This window comes from Oncorhynchus mykiss, chromosome 28 (assembly GCF_013265735.2).
Source record: "Oncorhynchus mykiss isolate Arlee chromosome 28, USDA_OmykA_1.1, whole genome shotgun sequence".
Lineage (NCBI taxonomy): Eukaryota > Metazoa > Chordata > Actinopteri > Salmoniformes > Salmonidae > Oncorhynchus > Oncorhynchus mykiss.
In genome coordinates this window covers 28,214,339-28,232,444 of record NC_048592.1, presented here as the reverse complement: position 1 = coordinate 28,232,444, position 18,106 = coordinate 28,214,339, and the positions used below count along the sequence as shown (strand labels likewise).

The 18,106-nt window shown below is 46.8% G+C and overlaps 1 pseudogene; it reads left to right on the top strand.

Annotated features, from left to right (window-relative positions):
* The window catches only part of LOC110508200, a 173,334-nt pseudogene that overhangs the window by 134,765 nt on the left and 20,463 nt on the right, over window positions 1–18,106 (top strand).

Below are 18,106 nucleotides of genomic sequence, written 5' to 3'. Positions count from 1 at the left end.
AGTTAATTTCCCTTGGATTTCAAACACTAACATAAAACATTTTGGGGTCACTTAGAAATGTTCTTGTTTTTGAAAGAAAAGCAATTTTTTTGTCAATTAAAATAACATCAAATTGATCAGGAATACAGCGTAGACTTTGTTAATGTTGTAATTGACTATTGTAGCTGGAAACGACTGATCTTTAATTTTTGACATTTTGAGCCTATAATCGAACCCACAAATGCTGATGCTCCAGATACTCAACTAGTCTAAAAAAGGCCAGTTTTATTGCTTCTTTAATCACTACAACAGTTTTCAGCTGTGCTAACATAATTGCAAAAGGGTTTTCTAATGATCAATTAGCCTTCCAAAATGATAAACTTGGATTAGCTAACACAACTTGTCATTAGAACACAGGAGTGATGGTTGCTGATAATGGGCCTCTGTACGGCTATGTAGATTCCATTAAAAATCAGCTGTTTCCAGCTACAATGGTCATTTACATGAACAATATCTACACTGTATTTCTGATCAATTTGATGTTATTTTAATGGACCAAAAAATGTGCTTTTCTTTCAAAAACAAGGATATTTCTAAGTGACCCCAAACATTTGAACAGTAGTGTATATTGCAAGCACACTCAGTACAAGCATTCCATGTAGAGTGTATAGTGTACTTTGACGACATAAAAGCGCAAATCTTTTTCAATTCGGCGGTCACAGCGTACCTCTGTACCTCTGCATTTTTATTTCAACTTCCATCCAGACTTTTCTACAGAACACAAATTAATAATTCCAACATAATGTAGGATACTTTACATGTTCTGTAGGAGACTTTAGGAGACTTTACCTGTTCTGTCGGAGACTTTATGTGTTCTGTAGGAGACTTTAGGAGACTTTACATGTTCTGTCGGAGACTTTAGGAGACTTCACGTGTTCTGTCGGAGACTTTAGGAGACTTTACGTGTTCTGTCGGAGACTTTAGGAGACTTTGTGTTCTGTAGGAGACTTTAGGAGACTTTGTGTTCTGTAGGAGACTTTAGGAGACTTTAGCCAGAAAGAGGTGGAGGGGAGGAAATGTAGGAGGAGAAGAAAAATAGAAGCGCCTGAGAAACAGGGTGGAGAGAAAGAGCCATGAATATGCATACGATTAACCATCCATGGAAGATATGCAAAAATATATGCTTTGATTCAATTCATCATCCCAATTTCAGAGGCTGGCATTAGTTAATGAAGATCATTTAGCATGGGTGGAGACAGAAGGTGCTGTCTTTATCTGTCAACCTATTGTGTGTGTGTGTGTGTGTGTGTGTGTGTGTGTGTGTGTGTGTGTGTGTGTGTGTGTGTGTGTGTGTCTATACTTATTTGTGTGCTCTTTCACGCGTATGTGTGTGTGAGCGCCTCTGGCCAGATGAATGTGGACAAGGCTGTACAGTGATCAATGAGTGAGAGCTTAGTGGGGGAACCAGGTTAAATGTAATGTGAAAAATGCCTCCATCTGTCTGCCTGATCACAGAGCACAGCCAACCCCATCCTGCAGGGACTCCTGACAGCCAGTTAGAGACGAGAGATAGAGGGAGCTGGATTGGACCACATTGGGGAGTGTGGTAAGGGGGGAACGGTGTGTGTGTGCGTGTGTATGTGTGAGTGTGCGTGTATGACCACATGGGTGGGCAAGAGATAGCGATTGGATGATTGTCAGTATGTTTTCTTCATATATAACACTGTATTTATTTCTGTTCTGGAGAGATTGAGGAAAAGAAAAACTCTGACATATACACAACTACGAATCTGAATTTATCTCATCTTCTGTAAGAAATCAGGTCTGAGAATGCTGAGATCCCTCTCCACAGGTAATGCGATGTGTGTGGTGTCCGCCATTGGCAGGGCCCTGTCTGGGTTCCTAATCCCAGTGACTGGGAGGATTGACTCAGCCGATACAGGCCTACAGTTCCTCCATGCTGGAGCTTCTGTTATACAGGTAAACAGAGACATAAACAAAAAAATGCACAACCTGTTTGTGCTGTTGTTAACTTGTGCTATACTGTAGTTAACTTGTGCTATACTGTAGTTAACTTGTGCTATACTGTAGTTAACTTGTGCTATACTGTAGTTAACTTGTGCTATACTGTAGTTAACTTGTGCTATACTGTAGTTAACTTGTGTTATACTGTAGTTAACTTGTGCTATACTGCAGTTAACTTGTGTTATACTGTAGTTAACTTGTGCTATACTGTAGTTAACTTGTGCTATACTGTAGTTAACTTGTGTTATACTGTAGTTAACTTGTGCTATACTGCGGTTAACTTGTGCTATACTGCAGTTAACTTGTGTTATACTGTAGTTAGGTTGTGTGATATGACGGTGTGAGATGACAAATTATGACAATTGATAAAATGCACAAACTGCTGACTAAATGTCTAGGTGTGTGTCAGTACATGTATTTTCAGTATAGTCACACTGAGAACCTAAGTGTATGTCTATTTCATGCGAATTGATATTTAACCACACACAGGGACAGGGAACTGAGGGCTAAGGATCTATTGGAAACAGCTTAGAGTGGAACATTCATCTCTGTCTTTTGTCTGATATTCAACACTGATCCATTTTTAATAAGAGCTTGCATTCTATATGATTATTAATGTATTTGCCATCATCAGTAACATCAGGAATTTTCTCCAGGATTTTCCTTCTTCTCTCTCTCTCTCTCTCTCTCTCTCTCTCTCTACATGTTATTTTCTATGGTGGAGGGTTAATGCAATATTTGTTTTAGCGGTATCCACAGTTTTTTTCAAAGTTAGGGTGGAAGAGGACAGAGTAACTTTCCTGGGGTTTGGAAGGTGTGGTGTGCGCGATGGCTTCTCAGCCTAGCGCGGAGGAGACGCTGTCGATACGGCATGGATTCAGGTGTGTTCCTAAGAATGGAGTTAAGGTGGAGGAGGTTCTGCTCGCGGTCGGTGAACAGGCCCGGAGCTGACAGCCAGTCAAGCAAAGGGGTCTAAGTACACGTTGAGAGAATTGACAAGGTTCCTGAATGAGACTAAGGGGAAAAAAGTTAATCTTGAGGCTTTTTTTCTGATCCGAGAAAGTTTGTAAGATCAGTACAACATGCTATGAAAAATGAGGGGCATGGTGTCCTCTCACCCAGGAAACGGTTTAGGTTGAGGAAGTGGGTCACAACAGTGCGTAAAGGTTTACCTTCAGACACGGTTTAGATGTATATTTTCTTTATGGCACTGGGGATTTTTGAGCTTTGCTATTGGTCTCTTTCTTTGCTGGCTTTTCTCCCACTTCTTATGGAGACTCTTCGGGTAGGCTCGCTTAATATAAATGGCGCCAGAGATGCAGAAAAGAGGAGTGTGTTGGGTGAATATGTAAAACAAAAAAAAGTACAGGTGTTGTTTCTGCAGGAGGCGCATAGTGATGTGGTGAAAGAAGTCGATTGGGAACTCTGGTGGAAAGGGGCAAGTGTGTTGAGCCATGGGACAAATGTTAGTGCAGGGGTGGCAGTCCTTTTTGCACCGGGGCTGTCTGTAAAACTTTGCTCCTCAAAGGAGGTGTGTAAAGGTAGGCTGCTTGTTGTTAAAGCAGAAATTAACAACATGGGTTTTGTCTTTATAAATGTGTTTACGCCTAACACAGGGAGAGAAAGATGGGTTCTATTTGGGAGTCTTAGACAGGAACTCTCACAGGTAGCGCCTGAGGAGATGCTGGTGGTCGGAGGGGACTGGAACTGTACAATGGATTTTACAAAAGACAGAAATGGGGAAGAGCCTCATTCAGTGTCAGTGGGAGTGTTAAGGGACATCATTAATCAGTTCGACCTAGTGGATGTTTGGAGAACTAAACATCCAAACACAAGACAGTATACATGGGTGAAGGTTTTTGGGGCTAGGGTGAGTGCAGCCCGACTTGATCGGTTTTACATGTCTAGCAATCAGCGCAATAGGCTGCTGGGCTCTACCATTCTCCCGGTGGGGTTTTCGGATCATCACATAACCATGGCTCGGCTGTCTATTACACATATTACAAGATGCCACTTTTTGCTCAGGTTTCCAGACCTTTTGGGAAAGGTGGGGGCAGCGAAGAGAGGATTATGAGTCTCTGAGTCAATGGTGGGATGTGGGGAAAGTCCAAATTCGACTTTTCTGTCAACAGTATACAGCTCTCTCATCCTCAGAGGCTAGGAGAGTATTGGGGGAACTAGAGCGTTGTATTAGTGAGATAGAGGCAGAGATGGTGGGGCAAGGCAATGTAGGCCTCCAGGCTAATTTAGCCGAATTGCGTAGGGACCTGGGCAGTTTTTTCCAGGTTAAAGCAAAGGGAGCACTTGTAAGAGCTAGGTTCTCCATGCTCAAGGAGATGGATGCTCCCAGCTCCTTCGTCTTTGGTTTGGAAAGACAGAGTGGTGAAGCCAAGGGTATGCATTGTCTACGGCTGTCTGATGGGCGGGTGACCTCTGTGGTGGGGGAGATGCGGGAGCGGACTGTGGAGTTTTATACTGAATTGTATAGGGCAGAAGTGTGTGATCCTATGTGTGCTCAAGTCTTGTTCGCAGGGCTCCCTAAGCTCTCTCTGGCACAGGAACTGGCAGAGGCCGTAACCCAGATGTCCCCCGGTCGTGCACATGTGTTTTCTGTGTGTCCCCCGGTCGTGCACCGGGGGTCGATGGACTCCCGATGGACTCCCAGTGGAGTTTTATAAAAAATTCTGGGGAATAATTGGACAGGATTTCTTTTGCATGTTGCGTGAATGTGTCGAGGTAGGAGAGTTGCCGATGAGCTGCCGTCGGGCGGTTCTGACTCTCCTGCCCAAAAAAGGAGACTTGTGTGAACTTAAGAATTGGAGGCCTGTGGCATTACTCTGTGCGGACTACAAGATATTTGCCATAACGTCTCTTAGGCTGCTGGAGAGATTCCTGGAGGAGGTCCAGGAGGCACTGTCTGAGCCGGTAAGAAGGATGTTTGAGCGGCCACAGGGAGAGGGGCCACCAATGTTTCCACCACTGCAGGTGACGGCAGAGACTGGAGACTGGCAAGGTGGTCTGGAGGACTTGTTTGATTTTAACACTCCGAGCCTGGGGGAGTATGAGGATGTGGGAGGTAAAGCCCTCTACAAGCTCTGTGTTAAGGTTAGGAACATTAGGAGCCTAACAGGAGTGAAGGCACATCAGTGGCAGGGGGTATGTGGGGTGGAGAGTATGGTGGGTTTTAGGTGGAAGGGGCTCTACAAACCCCCAGTACCAAATAGGTCAGGGGACCTCCAGGGGAGGGTTCTTCATGGAGCCCTGGCCACTAACAGCTGGTTGGCACAGGTTGAACCGGGAATCGGGCAGGGGTGTCTTTTCTGTAAAGAAAAATAAATGAAAGAAACTGTGATTCATGTGTTTTCTGTGTGCACCAGGTTAATGCCTTTAATGTCTCTGTTGGAATGTCTGTGTCAGAGGTTGGGGGTGGTTTTTACTGTTGAGGTGTTCATAATGGGATACAGGTATTCGAGCAAGGAGAAAGGCAAATGTGTTTTGTTGAACTTTCTGTTTGCTCAGGCAAAGTTAGCCATTTGGCTAACAAGGAGGAACAGGGTCAAAGGTGGGGGGGATAACAGACTCTTTACTATTGTTTAATGGGATGGTCTCTGCGCGCCTTAGGGTTGAGTTTGAGTTCTATAAAATATAAAATGTGTAGAGATGTTTGAGGAGATGTGTTGGGGGGGCTGTCTGTATAGCTGGGAAGATGTTTTGGATACACAGTTGTAGGAGTGGGAATTGTGATGTTGGTTGGTATCATGTGGTAGATAGAAAGGTGAGTAAGGTAAATGTATGCAGTACAGGATATATTTTTGTTTTTGTATTTTTAAGGGGGGGGGGGGGGGGGGGGGTTGAGTTTTAAATGAAATGAGTTTGTTTATGTAAAGAAAGACCAAAAGTTGTTTTCTAAAGCTCTCTCCTCTTCTCTCTCTCCCTTCCACCTTTCCCAACACCAAAACATTCTCTTCTTTCACTCAAAGCTTTGTCACCTAATAAGGAATTTACCCAACGCTTTGGGTGTGTATACCCCCGGCTGCTATGGCAACAGATTGACAGTAACAAGCTTCATGTAAATCCTAATATAATACACTGAACAAATTGCTAGAGCAAATAAACCTATTATCTCAGCAGGGGATCCCAGCCTCAGAAATCTGTTTATAAATAAATAAATGCAACATTGTCGTTATGCCACTAAATAATGTAGCATAAATAGCTGAGAGCCTCGGTGACAGAAAATAAAATGCTTAGCCTATTAGGTGAAAGATGCCAGAAAATATAATGCTTAGCCTATTAGGGAAAGATGGCAGGTGTGGAAGGTACATGTTGGGTCGATGTTTGAGTCACCAATGAGGATATCAAGGGCCTTTTCTCAATTGGATTTGCTCAACTGTGTCCTCTCACCTCCATCCTCTCTCGCCTCCTTTTGAAAAAGGTCAAAGGTAAGCTATTTATTTTATTCTACCTTTGTTTAACCAGGTAGGCCAGTTGAGAACAAGTTCTCATTTACAACTGCGACCTGGCCAAGGTAAAGCAAAGCAGTGTGACAAAAACAACACAGTTACACATAAACAAGCGTAGAGTCAATAACACAATAGAACAATCTATGTACAGTGTGCAAATGTAGAAGAGTAGGGAGGTAAGGATATAAATAGGCCATAGAGGTGAAATATTTACAACTTAGCATTAACACTGGAGTGATAGATGTACAGATAATGATGTGCGAGTGGAGATACTGATGTGCAAAAGAGCAAGAGGGTAAGTAATATTATCGGGATAAGGTAGTTGGGTGTGCTATTTACAGATTGGCTGTGTACAGGTACAGTGATCGGTAAGCTGCTCTGACAGCTGATGTTTAAAGTTAAAGAGGGAGATATAAGTCTCCAGCTTCAGTGATTTTTGCAATTCGTTCCAGTCTTTGGCAGCAAAGAACTGGAAGGAAAGGCAGCCAAAGGAAGTGTTGGCTTTGGAGATGACCAGTGAAATATACCTGCTGGAGTGCATGCTACGGGTGGGTGTTGCTATGGTGACCAGTGAGCTGAGATAACATGGGGCTTTACCTAGCAAAGACTTATAGATGACCTGGAGCCAGTGGGTTTGGCAATGAATATGTAGTGAGGGCCAGCTAACGAGAGCATACAGGTCGCAGTGGTGGATAGTATATGGGGCGTTGGTGACAAAACGGATGGCACTCTGATAGACTACATCCAATTTGCTGAGTAGGGTATTGGAGGCTATTTTGTAAATGACGTCGTCGAAGTAAATGATCGGTAGGATGGTCAGTTTTACGAGGGTATGTTTGGCAGCATGAATGAAGGAGGCTTTTTTTGCGAAATAGGAAGCTGATTTAATTTTAGATTTGAGATGCGGAAGGAGTGTGGAAGGAGAGTTTACAGTCTAACCAGACACCTAGGTGTTTGTAGTTGTCCACATATTCTAAGTCAGAACAGTCCAGAGTAGTGATGCAAGTTGGGCGGGAGGGTGCAGGCAGCAATCGGTTGAAATGCATGCACTTAGTTTTACTTGCATTTAAAAGAAGTTGGAGGCCATGGAAGGAGTGTTGTATGGCGTTGAAGCTCGTTTGGAGGTTCGTTAGCACAGTGTCCAAAGAAGGGCCAGATGTATACAGACTGGTGTCGTCTGCATAGAGGTGGATCAGAGAATCGCCAATAGCAAGAGCGACATCAATGATAAATACAGAGAAAAGAGTCAGCCTGAGAATTGAATCCTGTGGCACCCCATAGAGACTGCCAGAGGTCCGGACAACAGGTCCTCCGATTTGACACACTTACCTCTATCTGAGAAGTAGTTGATGAGTCTGCCGATAACAATGCAGTGATTGACAGAGTCAAAAGCCTTGGCCAGGTCGATGAAGACATCTGCACAGTACTGTTTTTTATCGATGGCGGTTATGATATCCTTTAGGACCTTGAGCGTGGCTGAGGTGCACCAATGACCAGCTCGGAAACCAGATTGCATAGTGGAGAAGATACGGTGGGATTCGAAATGGTCGGTGATCTGTTTAACTTGGCTTTCGAAGATTTTAGAAAGGCAGGGCAGGATGGAAATAGGTCTGTCACAGTTTGGGTCTAGAGTGTCTCCCCCTTTGAAGAGGGGGATGACCATGGCAGCTTTCTAATCTTTGGGGATCTCAGACGATATGGAAGAGAGGTAGAGCAGGCTAGTAATAGGGGTTGCAACAATTTCGGCTGATAATTTTAGAAAGAGAGGGTCCAGATTGTCTAGCCCAGCTGATTTGTAGGGATCCAGATTTTGCAGCTCTTTCAGAACATCAGCTGTCTAGATTTGCGTGAAGGAGAAGCAGGGGGGCTTGGGAAAGTTGCTGCAGGGGGTGCAGAGATGTTTGCCGGGGTAGGGGTAGCCAGGTGGAAAGCATGGCCAGCCGTAGAAAAATGCTTATTGAAACTATAGATTATCGTATATTTATTGGTGGTGACAGTGTTTCCTATCCTCAGTGCTGTGGGCAGCTGGGAGGAGGTGCTCTTATTTTCCATGGACTTTACAGTGTCCCAAAACTTTTGGGAATTAGTGCAACAGGATGCAAATTTATGTTAGAAAAAGCAAGCCTTAGCTTTCCTAACTGACTGAGTATATTGGTTCCTGACTTCCCTGAAAAGTTGCATTTCGCGGGGGCTATTCGATGCTAATGCAGTACGCCACAGGATGTTTTTGTGCTGGTCAAGGGCAATCAAGTCTGGCGTGAACTAAGGGCAATATCTGTTCTTAATTCTACATTGTTTGAATTGGGCATGCTTATTTAAGCTGGTGAAGAAATCACTTTTGAAGAGCAACCAGGCATCCTCTACTGACGGTATGAGGTCAATATCCTTCCAGGATACCCGGGCCAGGTTGATTAGAAAGGTCTGCTCACTGAAGTGTTTTAGGGAGTGTTTGACAGTGATGAGGAGTGGTCGTTTGACCGTTGACCCATTACGCACGGAGGCAATGAGGCAGTGATCACTGAGATCCTGGTGGAAGACAGCAGATGTGTATTTAGAGAGCAAGTTGGTCAGGATGATATCTAAAAGGGTGTCCAAGGTTACAGATTTAGGGTTGTACCTGGTAGGTTCCTTGATAATTTGTGTGAAATTGAGGGCAACTAGCTTAGATTGTAGGACGGCCGGGGTGTTAAGCATATCCCAGTTTAGGTCACCTAACAGTACGAACTCTGAAGATAGATGAGGGGCAATCAATTCATATATGGTGTTCAATGCACAGCTGGGGGCTGAAGGCGGTCTATAACAAGCGGCAACGGTGAGAGACTTGTTTCTGGAAAGGTGCATTTTTAAAGGTAGAAGCTCGAATTCTTTGGGCACAGACCTGGATAGTAATGACAGAACTCTGCAGGGTATCTCTGCAGTAGATTGCAACTCCGCCCCCTTTGGCAGTTCTATCTTGTCGGAAAATGTTATAGTTAGGGATGGAAATTCAACCATTTTTGGTGGTCTTCCTAAGCCAGGATTCAGATACAGCTATGACATCCTGGTTGGCGGAGTGTGCTAAAGCAGTGAATAAAACAGACTTAGGGAGGAGGCTTCTAATGTTAACATGCATAAACCAAGGCTTTTACAGTTACAGAAGTCAACAAATGAGAGTGCATGGGGAATGGGAGTGATGCTGGGGACTGCAGGGCCTGCGTTAACCTCTACATCACCAGAGGAACAGAGGAGGATAAGGGTACGGCTAGCTTCTATGAAATTAGAATCTATTTTTCATTCACGCATCATCAGGCAAATTATGTTTACATGGGTGGATCCCAAAATAAATGTGCACAAGTAATAAAAACAAGGTAAGTTAGCTGTGCAGTGCATCTTAAAAGCTGATTCAAAGGGGGTGTGGCAGATTTCAAAGCTCTTCCGCAAAGGACTCAGGTAGGACACACATGACTATCGTCAATGAAAGGTGGCTATTGAGGAGGGGACACTCCTCCGTTCGACCTACTAACGAATTGGCATCTCCTCGACCACATCAGTTTTCGGGTCACGGAGGAGAGAGGGTGGAGGGCAGCCTTTTACCAAATGAGAAAAGGCCCATTTGTCACGTCTACTCCCGCTCCTCCTCTCTGGTGCACGTTGTCACCAGTTTACTCATTATTACACACACCTGTCAGCATCGTTACGCGCACCTGCGCCTCATGAGACTCACCTGGACTCCATCACCTTCCTGATGACCTCCCCCATATCTGTCACTCCCTTTGGTTCTTTCCTCAGTCGTTTTGTTTTCTGTTTATATGATTCATGTCTGTACACTACTCGTGTTTCTTGTTTTGTTCCATGTTTGTTTATTTATTAAATTCACTCCCTGTGCCTGTTTCCTGGTTATTAGCGCACACATTACACCATGTGTGTCACCTATGAGAGGGTTGGTTATGAGAGCAAGCAACAGTGTTTTTTTCCCCTTCTCTCTGTGTGTTTGATGGTATAAGCATCTACCACTGCTGTATGTCATCACTAAATGGTTACTTACCATACAGAATACATTTCAATAAACCCCCTTCTGTAACTTCCCAGATGTATCTGAATATGTGGTTAACTACCTGTAGTAGGGTCAATTATTTTTTCCCATACTTTGACTTTTTAGTGTCTTAATTTCCACAAGGCCAGAGGTGCTCCCCTCATGCATTAAAGTGTAAAAGGAAACAGTGTAGGGAGGGATGTGGTTTTGACACATTAGGCCACTGCAGCACTGTGTGTCTTCTGCTACATCTTAAAAATATACAGTAGCCTGCTAGTGACAGACACATTGCTTAGGACCCTATTCAGATAAGTTGACCATAAGTCCATGTTGTCTACTTATCTGAAGTCTGAATGTGTGTGTGGTTGGCATTGGCCATGTGTGGGCATAACGGCACTATAGTGTCTTCTAGCTGTACGTCCATGTGTGTATGAATACAACAAAAGCAGCTCACAGATCTGCAGTGCTGTGCAAAACCAGGACTTCACCCTGATAGAGGACTACTGCCTAGGTCTGAATGCTCTGCTCTACCTGAAGAGCATCGAGAAGCTGACTGCTTCATATACAGTGCCTTGCGAAAGTATTCGGCCCCCTTGAACTTTGCGACCTTTTGCCACATTTCAGGCTTCAAACATAAAGATACAAAACTGTATTTTTTTGTGAAGAATCAACAACAAGTGGGACACAATAATGAAGTGGAACGACATTTATTGGATATTTCAAACTTTTTTAACAAATCAAAAACTGAAAAATTGGGCGTGCAAAATTATTCAGCCCCCTTAAGTTAATACTTTGTAGCGCCACCTTTTGCTGCGATTACAGCTGTAAGTCGCTTGGGGTATGTCTCTATCAGTTTTGCACATCGAGAGACTGACATTTTTTCCCATTCCTCCTTGCAAAACAGCTCGAGCTCAGTGAGGTTGGATGGAGAGCATTTGTGAACAGCAGTTTTCAGTTCTTTCCACAGATTCTCGATTGGATTCAGGTCTGGACTTTGACTTGGCCATTCTAACACCTGGATATGTTTATTTTTGAACCATTCCATTGAAAATTTTGCTTTATGTTTTGGATCATCGTCTTGTTGAAAGACAAATCTCCGTCCCAGTCTCAGGTCTTTTACAGACTCCATCAGGTTTTCTTCCAGAATGGTCCTGTATTTGGCTCCATCCATCTTCCCATCAATTTTAACCATCTTCCCTGTCCCTGCTGAAGAAAAGCAGGCCCAAACCATGATGCTGCCACCACCATGTTTGACAGTGGGGATGGTGTGTTCAGGGTGATGAGCTGTGTTGCTTTTACGCCAAACATAACGTTTTGCATTGTTGCCAAAAAGTTCAATTTTGGTTTCATCTGACCAGAGCACCTTCTTCCAAATGTTTGGTGTGTCTCCCAGGTGGCTTGTGGCAAACTTTAAACAACACTTTTTATGGATATCTTTAAGAAATGGCTTTCTTCTTGCCACTCTTACATAAAGGCCAGATTTGTGCAATATACGACTGATTGTTGTCCTATGGACATAGTCTCCCACCTCAGCTGTAGATCTATGCAGTTCATCCAGAGTGATCATGGGCCTCTTGGCTGCATCTCTGATCAGTCTTCTCCTTGTATGAGCTGAAAGTTTAGAGGGACGGCCAGGTCTTGGTAGATTTGCAGTGGTCTGATATTCCTTCCATTTCAATATTATTGCTTGCACAGTGCTCCTTGGGATGTTTAAAGCTTGGGAAATCTTTTTGTATCCAAATCCGGCTTTAAACTTCTTCACAACAGTATCTCGGACCTGCCTGGTGTGTTCCTTGTTCTTCATGATGCTCTCTGCGCTTTTAACGGACCTCTGAGACTATCACAGTGCAGGTGCATTTATACGGAGACTTGATTACACACAGGTGGATTGTATTTATCATCATTAGTCATTTAGGTCAACATTGGATCATTCAGAGATCCTCACTGAACTTCTGGAGAGAGTTTGCTGCACTGAAAGTAAAGGGGCTGAATAATTTTGCACGCCCAATTTTTCAGTTTTTGATTTGTTAAAAAAGTTTGAAATATCCAATAAATGTCGTTCCACTTCATGATTGTGTCCCACTTGTTGTTGATTCTTCACAAAAAAATACAGTTCTATATCTTTATGTTTGAAGCCTGAAATGTGGCAAAAGGTCGCAAAGTTCAAGGGGGCCGAATACTTTCGCAAGGCACTGTACATGCACGCAAGCGCACACACACACACACATTGCATTTGGAAAGTTTTCAGGCCCCTTGTCGTTTCCCAGATTTTGTTACGTTACAGCCTTGTTCTAAAATATATTAAATAAACTGTTTTCCTCATCAATCAACACAATAACCCATAATGCCCTTATCTCAGCTCGCTGGTCACCATAGCAGCACCCACCTGTAGCACGCGCTCCAGCAGGTATATCTCTCTGGTCACCCCCAAAACCAATTCTTCCTTTGGCCGCCTCTCCTTCCAGTTCTCTACTGCCAATGACTGGAACGAACTACACAAATCTCAAACTGGAAATACTTATCTCCCTCACTAGCTTTAAGCACCAGCTGTCAGAGCAGCTCACAGATTACTGCACCTGTACATAGCCCATCTATAATTTAGCCCAAACAACTACCTCTTCCCCTACTGTATTTATTTATTCAGCTCCTTTGCACCCCGTTATTTATATCTCTACCTTGTACATTCTTCCACTGCAAATCTACCATTCCAGTGTTTTACTTGCTATATTGTATTTATTTCGCCACCATTACCTTTTTTTTGCCTTTACCTCCCTTATCTCACCTCATTTGCTCACATCGTATATAGACTTGTTTCTACTGTATTATTGACTGTATGTTTGTTTTACTCCATGTGTAACTCTGTGTTGTTGTGTGTGTCAAACTGCTTTGCTTTATCTTGGCCAGGTGGCAATTGTAAATGAGAACTTGTTCTCAACTTGCCTACCTAGTTAAATAAAAGGTGAAATAAAATAAATAAATAAAAATGACAAAGCGAAAACAGTTTTAGAGATTTTTGTACATTTATTACAAATCAAAAACAAACACCTTATTTACATAAGTATTCAAACCCTTCGCTATGAGACTCAAAATTGAGCTCCGGTGCATCCTGTTTCCATTGATCATCCTTCAGATGATTTTACAACTTGGAGTGTACCTGTGGTAAATTCAATTGATTGGACATGATTTGGAAAGGCACACAACTCTCTATATAAAGGTCCCACAGTTGAGAGTGCAGGTCAGAGCAAAAACCAAGCCATCAGGTCGAAGGAATTGTGTCACGTTCTGACCTCTATTTCCTTTGTTTTTGTATTTATTTAGTATGGTCAGGGCGTGAGTTGGGTGGGCAGTCTATGTTTGTTTTTCTATGTTTTGGTCTAGTTCTATGTTCGGCCTGATATGGTTCTCAATCAGAGGCAGGTGTTCGTCATTGTCTCTGATTGGGAACCATATTTAGGTAGCCTGGGTTTCACTGTGTGTTTGTGGGTGATTGTTCCTGTCTTTGTGTTTACACCAGATTGGGCTGTTTTGAGTTCTCACGTTTCTTGTTTTCGTTAGTTTGTTCATGTATAGTGTCTTCATTAAACTACAATGAACAACCACCACGCTGCGTTTTGGTCCGCTTCTCTTCCTCCTACAGACGAACGCCCTTACAGAATCACCCACCACAACAGGACCAAGCGGTGTGGTAATGGGCAAAGGAGAAAGCAGCAGCAGGAGCAGCGCGAGGAGGTATGGACATGGGAGGACGAATTAGACGGTAAAGGACCTTGGGCTCAGCCAGGAGAATATCGCCGCCCCAAGGAAGAACGGGAGGCGGCGAAAGCGGAGAGGCGCTGGTACGAGGAGGCAGCGCGGCGTCGTGGATGGAAGCCCGGGAGTCAGCCCCAAAAATTTCTTGGGGGGGGGCTAACAGGGAGTATGGCTACGCCAGGTAGGAGACCTGAGCCAACTTCCTGTGGTTACCGGGGGGCTAGAGAGACCGGGCAGGCACCGTGTTATGCTGTGGAGCGCACGGTGTCCCCAGTGCGGGTGCACAGCCCGGTGCGGTACATTCCAGCTCCGCGTATCGGCCGGGCTAGAGTGGGCATCGAGCCAAGTGCCATGAAGCCGGCTCTACGCATCTGGTCTCCAGTGCGTCTCCTTGGGCCGGCTTACATGGCACCAGCCTTGCGCACGGTGTCCCCGGTTCGCCTGCATAGCCCAGTGCGGGCTATTCCACCTCGCCGCACTGGCAGGGCGACCGGGACCATTCAACCGGGTAAGGTTGGGCAGGCTCGGTGCTCAAGAGCTCCAGTGCGCCTGCACGGCCCGGTCTATCCGTCACCACCTCCACACCCCAGCCCTCCGGTGGCAGCTCCCCGTACCAGGCTGTCTCTCCGGCCCATCCGTCCAGAGCCTTCCTCCTCTCCAGCGCTGCCGGAGCCTCCCGCCTGTCCGGCGCCTCTGCCGGAGCCTCCCGCCTGTCCGGCGCCTCTGCCGGAGCCTCCCGCCTGTCCGGCGCCTCTGCCGGAGCCTCCCGCCTGTCCGGCGCCTCTGCCGGAGCCTCCCGCCTGTCCGGCGCCTCTGCCGGAGCCTCCCGCCTGTCCGGCGCCTCTGCCGGAGCCTCCCGCCTGTCCGGCGCCTCTGCCGGAGCCTCCCGCCTGTCCGGCGCCTCTGCCGGAGCCTCCCGCCTGTCCGGCGCCTCTGCCGGAGCCTCCCGCCTGTCCGGCGCCTCTGCCGGAGCCTCCCGCCTGTCCGGCGCCTCTGCCGGAGCCTCCCGCCTGTCCGGCGCCTCTGCCGGAGCCTCCCGCCTGTCCGGCGCATCTGCCGGAGCCTCCCGCCTGTCCGGCGCCTCTGCCGGAGCTTCCCGTCTGCCCGGCGCCTCTGTCGGAGCTTCGCGTCTGCCCGGCGCCATCGGAGCTTCCCGTCTGCCCGGCGCCATCGGAGCTTCCCGTCTGCCCGGCGCCATCGGAGCTTCCCGTCTGCCCAGCGCCGCCAGCGCCGCCCGTCTGCCCAGCGCCGCCAGCGCCGCCCGTCTGCCCAGCGCCGCCAGCGCCGCCCGTCTGCCCAGCGCCGCCAGCGCCGCCCGTCTGCCCAGCGCCGCCAGTGCCGCCCGTCTGCCCAGCGCCGCCCGTCTGCCCAGCGCCGCCAGTGCCGCCCGTCTGCCAGGAGCCGCCAATGCCGCCCGTCAGCCAGGGGCCGCCAGTGCTGCCAGTCAGCCAGGGGCCGCCAGTCAGCCAGGGGCCGCCAGTGCCGCCAGTCAACCAGGGGCCGCCAGTGCCGCCAGTCAGCCCAGCGCCAGCGCCGCCAGTCAGCCAGGGGCCGCCAGTGCCGCCAGTCAGCCAGGGGCCGCTAGAGCCCCTCCGCCCGGAGCAGCTGTCCCTCTGTCCCGAGCAGCTGTCCCTCTGTCCCGAGCAGCTGTCCCTCTGTCCCGAGCAGCTGTCCCTCTGTCCCGAGCAGCTGTCCCTCTGTCCCGAGCAGCTGTCCCTCTGTCCCGAGCAGCTGTCCCTCTGTCCCGAGAAGCTGCCCCTCTGTCCCAAGCAGCCCCTCTGTCCAGTGGGGTCATTGAGAGGGGTGGGCATGGTGAGTAAGCCACGGAGGCGGACAATAAGGCGGACTGAGACAATGGCGAAGTGGGGTCCGCGTCCCGCGCCAGAGCCGCCACCGCGGACAGACGCCCACCCAGACCCTCCCCTATAGGTCAAGGTTTTGCGGCCGGAGTCCGCACCTTTGGGGGGGGGGTACTGTCACGTTCTGACCTCTATTTCCTTTGTTTTTGTATTTATTTAGTATGGTCAGGGCGTGAGTTGGGTGGGCAGTCTATGTTTGTTTTTCTATGTTTTGGTCTAGTTCTATGTTCGGCCTGATATGGTTCTCAATCAGAGGCAGGTGTTCGTCATTGTCTCTGATTGGGAACCATATTTAGGTAGCCTGGGTTTCACTGTGTGTTTGTGGGTGATTGTTCCTGTCTTTGTGTTTACACCAGATTGGGCTGTTTTGAGTTCTCACGTTTCTTGTTTTCGTTAGTTTGTTCATGTATAGTGTCTTCATTAAACTACAATGAACAACCACCACGCTGCGTTTTGGTCCGCCTCTACTCCACAACAAGAGAACCGTTACAAATTGTCTGTAGAGCTCCGAGACAGGATTGTGTCGAGGCACAGGAAGGGTACCAAAAAATGTCTGCAGATTTGAAGGTCCCCAAGAACACCGTGGCCTCCATCATTCTTAAATGGAAGAATGTGCAGAATGGGATTGAGATCCGGGCCCTTCGCTGGCCATGGCAGAACACTGACATTCCTGTCTTGCAGGAAATCATGCACAGAATGAGCAGTATAGCTGGCGGCATTGTCATGCTGCAGGAAGGGTACTACATGAGAGAGGAGGATGTCTTCCCTGATTGCCTGCAATGACAACAAGCTCAGTCCGATGATGCTGTGACACACCGCCCCAGACCATGACGGACATTCCAAATCGATCCCGCTCCAGAGTACAGGCCTCGGTGTAACGCTCATTCCTTCGACGATAAACGCAAATCCGACCATCACCCCTGGTGAGACAAAACCGTGACTCGTCAGTGAAGAGCACTTTTTGCCAGTCCTGTCTGGTCCAGCGATGGTGGGTTTGTGCCCATAGGCTACGTTGTTGCCGGTGATGTCTGGTAAGAACCTGCCTTACAACAGGCCTACAAGCCCTCAGTCCAGCCTCTCTCAGCCTGTTGCGGACAGTGTGAGCACTGATGGAGGGATTGTGCGTTCCTGGTGTAACCCTGGCAGTTGCTGTTGCCATCCTGTACCTGTCCCGCAGGTGTGATGTTCGGATGTACCGATCCTGTGCAGGTGTTGTTACACGTGGTCTGCCACTGCGAGGACAATCAGCTGTCCATCCTGTCTCCCTGTAGCGCTGTCTTAGGCGTCTCACAGTACGGACATTGCAATTTATTGCCCTGGACACATTGGCAGTCCTCATGCCTCCTTGTGTCATGCCTAAGGCACATTCATGCAGATGAACAGGGACCCTGGGCATCTTTCTTTTGTCGTTTTTCAGAGTCAGTAGGAAGGCCTCTTTAGTGTCCTAAGTTTTCATAACTGTGACCTTAATTGCCTGCCGTCTGTAAGTTGTTAGTTACTTAACGACTGTTCCACAGGTGCATGTTCATTCATTTTTTATTGTTCCTTTGTTCCCAAGCATGGGAAACAGTGTTTTAAACCTTTACAATGAAGAGCTGTGAAGTTATTTGGATTTTTACAAATTATATTTGAAAGACATGGTCCTGAAAAAAGGGACGTTTCTTTTTTTGCTGAGTTTATTTGAAACTTCACAGTAAAATTTGTTTATGACTTATAGGAGTGGGGAAAAAATGTGCTTGTGCATTGATAAGCACACCAAGCACACCAAAGACAGCATTAACAATAAGTAATAAAATAAAGACGACACTTCAACAAGCCTATTTTACACCATAGCCTGCTGAATTTGCAAGATAACAGCAAAAACTATTGGGTTTTGGCACAAATGAAAATGTGGCATTGACTCATGGATTGATGTTTCAGTATTGTCTCTAAGAAGAGTGCGGTGTTCGACTAGCCACATGCAACATGTACGCGCAGTAAAACTCCTGCTGGAGTTAGCGACAGGCTGAAAAGCAATATCC